This window comes from Hyperoodon ampullatus, assembly GCF_949752795.1.
Source record: "Hyperoodon ampullatus genome assembly, chromosome: 4".
NCBI lineage: Eukaryota > Metazoa > Chordata > Mammalia > Artiodactyla > Ziphiidae > Hyperoodon > Hyperoodon ampullatus.
Genome location: NC_136917.1, coordinates 132,768,829 through 132,774,210, shown reverse-complemented (window position 1 = coordinate 132,774,210; position 5,382 = coordinate 132,768,829).

Genomic DNA, 5,382 nt, shown 5'->3' with positions numbered 1-5,382 from the left:
TCTCTGTCAACCGTAAGACCCGGAGTGAGTTGTTCAACTTTTCTGAGCCTACGAGTCTAAATGGTTCTGGTATTTACCTCTTAAGAGTTTTTCAAGGATTTAATGACCCCAAGTGAACATTCCATAGAGGGTGTGCATTTGTTAACCTGTATTCACCCTGCACCAGCATGGCCCCCAGTAGGTGATCAGAAATGTCTTGGGCAGGGAAGGGCCCCTTGCCGCAGCAACATGAGCAGCCAATTTCTAGTCACAGTTCTAAACGTGGAACTTAGATGTTCTCAGAGGTCCTTTCCTGGGCTCTGATGCCTGCTGGTAACTCAGGTGTTTGTAAGTCTAGATTGAACATTGGGCAAAATCCACACTGACTTTGACCTATAGTGAAGAGTGGCTGCCTTTTCATTCCTTTTTTTTTGGGGGGGGGGGTTCTTTCTTTTTAATTAATTATTTGGTTGCACCAGGTCTTAGTTGCGGCAGGCGGGCTCCTTAGTTGCAGCACGTGGGCTCCTTTGTTGCGGCAGGCGGGCTCCTTAGTTGCAGCTCGCCAGCTCCTTAGTTGCAGTACTTGGGCTACTTAGTTGTGGCACGCAAAGTCTTAGTTGCGGCATGCATGTGGGATCTACTTCCCTGACCAGGGAACGTGGAGTCTTATCCACTGAGCCACCAGGGAAGTCCCTGCCTTTTCATTCTTTAAATGTTCCTGCAGAGTTCTTTCTGTGGTCAGAATCTCAGTGCCTTTGAGTACCTTTTTACTTAAATATTCTCTTTCAGGCGATTCATTTAAAACCATGATCCCCTTTCTGGAAGCGTACAGAACCAGTTCCAGAGAAGTTGATATTAATTCATTTAAAAGCTATCACTAGTCAACAGGTTTTTTCTGACTTCAGCCATAACTGTAGGGAAAACAATTTCCTATAAGGACAGGATCCAGGTGTGTACTTATGAGTTTTATCTTTAACCGTTAAGATTCTTCTAGTAGAGAGAGTGGCATGGACATATATACACTACCAAATGTAAAACAGATAGCTAGTGGGAAGCAGCCACATAGCACAGGGAGATCAGCTCTGTGCTTTGTGACCACCTAGAGGGGTGGGATAGGGAGGGTAGGAGGGAGACGCAAGAGGGAGGGGATATGGGGACATATGTATACATATAGCTGATTCACTTTGTTATAAAGCAGAAACTAACACAACAATGTAAAGCAATTATATGCTAATAAAGATGCTAAAAAAAAAGAAAGATTCTTCTAGCAAAGGAAGCCTGGACTGAATCAAGGGGTGGGATCTCATTCAGTGTTTGAAGCAGTGCTCTGGGGAATAAATCACTTTTGACCGCTTGGTTAATCTGGCCACTCTGTATCAAAAGGACCGTCCATGGCCCTAGCTGATGAGGTAGCCGGAGCAAGAATTGCTTGATCTGAGTTGTCTTCTTTTTCCCCTTTTGTGTGTGAGGATTCCCACTATGTATCTCACCACATTATCCTGGAAGGATTCTAATTTCAACAAATGCATAAATGTATAAATAAAAACCATTTAATGTTTTTAAAAAATGTTCAAGAATGAGAAAAGACAATTCTAGTTATATTTTTCTGACATGTAAAATGACAAAACCAGAGTCACAAGGGATAAATGTAGAAGAATTGGGTTTTGAATGTCCACAGATTTCTAAAACTAAGCTATGCCTTCCCATCTGTTTGAAACCTTTAGCAATTGGGAAAAAATAACTATAATCTAAAAAATTTTGAACTTTGAATTTAAAGGTAGGTTTTTCTCCCTCAGTGTAGATAGAACTGTTTTAAGCTGTTGAGGAACCAAGTAGCCTTTCGAAGGTCTTTGTAGGTCGGCCAGCAGCCAACCTAAAGGAGCAGCAATGGGGGCATGGGCTGTTGGCCTGGGGTCACTCACTACCTGCTTCCCCCTGCTTCTCCACACTTCCTTCTCTTTCCACCTCAGGTCTCTCTTTCTCCTTCTCTCTGTACTCTATTAATTAACCAGAGCATGTTTAACTAGACTTAAACATCTATGTAAGAGCACAGTTTGTTGTACTCTTGTTTATATTTTGAAAGCATGGAAGGAATGTTTTATATTAATTTAAAAAGAAAAAAGTTTAAACCAGAAGTTAAAATTGTTTCTGTCTCTGGGCTAGGGAAACTGAATGCCGAGGGAACTCTGTAATCTTTTTGGCAGTAGGATGGATTGGATCCATAATACAAATTAGCGTAAGACAAGAGGTACCACAAAGAAGTCAGGCTGAACCCATAAGAGCCACAGCCAAAGATTTTAAACAAACACATAGCCCAAAGCCAAGATGCTATTTCTACAACCTTTAGTATATATGTGAAGGGATGAAGTTAACTTGTGTGTCTGTGGATTTTTCATTTACTGCATATTTAAGATAAAATCACAATGTGAAGACACAAATCTAGTAGTTCAGATTTCCTTCCAGGTGGAACTGTTACTTTCATACACTACTACTCGGCAACCTCAGGGGGCAGCAGTGGGATGCTATGGATCAATCGGCTTCGTGCCTCACTGTGACAAGACTCTAGTAGAGTGTGGGCACAGACAGGCCACAGGATGGCACAGCACCTCTGTACTTGGTTGGTCCCCTGGCAACCCAGTTAAAAAATATCCACTGGGAGGTAAGATGCTGGGATTCCAGAAACCATCTTAGTAAATCCAGAAAAATGGTAAATGAATTTGCCACCTCTAAGTCTGTATTTATTAAGGCCGAGATAGGGTATTGATTTTCTTCCAAACCCTATCCATTATGCTAAATGGGCATTTAAAGAGACACAGAACCCTCAAAAAGCACCCAGTTTACACAAAGGCCCAACACCAGTAATGATAAATACTGTTACCTTAAACATTACGTTTAATGACATCTAGTAGTGACCACACCCAGAAAAAAACTGAGTTAAGAATTTATTAAATTTACTTAAAGGATGCGAGCTGATATATAAGAGAACATTTAGAGTTATGTCAACATAAAAACAATAGCTGTGGTTACAAGTTGCACATGCAATTCACTGTGCAAAAGTGAAAATACATACAATATTCTTTCTAGACAAGCCTTCTATATGAAGTTAGATTAGGTCAAGGTAGAAGAGCAAGTGAACTTAAAAGGATTGCACTTACGATTAAGTGGGACGTAGGGTATAAATAGGAGACATACCTAATGCTACTCACGGTACTGCAGTACTAGCAAATTGCACACTTATTTTTAGAGGATACTATTCTATACATATATATACTAAGACTAAAGAATTTTCAAATATCCACCTTTAAACTATCCCTTTATTTCTGACACATCACATTTTGATATTCATGTAACAGCATCTGAAGCATGTAGTTATCATTCTCAAAGCTTATGTTTAAGGGATAAAAGGTCTGTAACATCTATCACCATTGGCCTTAAATTCATTTTCATCATGATCTATCAACTTTAAAGAACTGTGTAATGAAGTTTAACCCGTCTTAAGGAACTACTGACTACAAAAAGCCTTATTAAAAAATTTAGAAATAGGTAACAAAAGAGCTCATCCAGAGCTGCCATTTTTAATGCAATGTATATTAGAATATCGTGGGAATATACATACAAGTAGCATATACAATGGAAAAAAATAGATTAACCCAAAAGATATTACATTTAGCTTTGGAAAGTTTTGTTTTGACGTACATCTAAATTCTGTTTATAAATAGCCTGAAAAGGAACAGCTACCAAGGACCAGTTTATAGAATTAGGCTGTAAGTTTGCTAGTTTAAAATTTCTTAAACCTAAATATCTTGCCATTTTATGGCTTCATATTCTTTTAATTTACAAAAGTGCAAAAAAAATTTTAAAGTAATCTTACCTGGGCAATAGAATCTAACACGACTTCCAACAGAAAGCTATCCCAATATTTTTAAACAATTGAACTTTAAGTTTTATGTAGCTTATTATTTTGACATTTTACCCATTTCAACAAAAAACTACTGAAACAGAAATGTATGGTATAGAAATTTGTTCCTAACACCAAAGAGAGGAGGAGATTGGTGTGGAATATAACGGAATAGACTAGGAAGAGTTCTCCTACTTAATTTATAGTTGGTCAGTACATGCCAGTTAACAGAAATATTTTAGGGAATTCTACTAGATAATTATTCTATTTCTAAATTTATGTCATGATTTTTTTTTTTTTTTTTTTTTTTTTTTTTTTTTTTGCGGTACGCGGGCCTCCCACTGCTGCGGCCCCCCCCGCTGCCGAGCACAGGCTCCGGACGCGCAGGCTCAGCGGCCATGGCCCACGGGCCCAGCCGCTCCGCGGCATGTGGGATCCTCCCAGACCGGGGCACGAACCCTCGCCCCCGCATCGGCAGGCGGACTCTCAACCACTGCGCCACCAGGGAAGCCCTATGTCATGATTTTAACTAAACTACGTGAGTAGAAAAAAGACATCTTTTAAATTTGATTTCTATTTATAGTGCTATATTTTAGATGTTCCACTTTAAATTTGACTTTTCATAAATATATGTTTTAAAAGTATATTTCAACTTCATTAACCCTTAACTTTACAATAAACTAGGGTCTTGGATGACTTTGTGTGTAAAAAAAAAAAATCTCTTATCAAAGAAAAAGGTTGAAATTAAACAAACAAGTAGGCACAGAACAGATGTGAACACAAACCATGTGAATGATTCTTCTTCCCTTGCTTCTGCTCACATGTTGGGTATGTTTCCTAGTGCTGAATGATCCATGTTAAAAAAGAATTAAACTTTTAGATTTTAGCAGGTTTGAAGTCTGATAGTTTTCCAACAGTTATTTAGCCTCATGCCTTTATGAAGGATGAGGGTAGGATACCAAATACACCAGTAACAATCAAATTACAGTAACAACACATGTAACATACGCTTATTATTTTTTTAATCTTACAAGAGGGCAACTGCATCAAATTTTTGGATACTAGATATTTAATGAGCAGTTTATCCACTATCTTAAACATAGTCTTAATTTTCACATAAATTAAGTGGATTTGTTTCTGGCCTACCTAAAATATAATTTACATATTATCAAGACAGATTATTCTAAGACATGCCTTATGAAAGTAATTTTGTACTTAAGTTTCATGATTGCTTTTCTCTTTGGGGGCAAAGATGTATATTACATAAATATATTTATTTCCTGAATGAATTTTTGCACAGTAACTATATCCATTTAATATGCCTAAAGTGCTTTTGTGGCTGGGGGCATTCACTCACTGCACCATGTTCTGTACAAGTTTCAACATACAAATTTGCTTATATGATGTCCTTTCTTAAATAACTATTTGATCTGATTCCCATAGATCATGAGTTCACATTTTATAACTGCCCACCTCCCATGTACAATCTCGCAACACTGCTATTT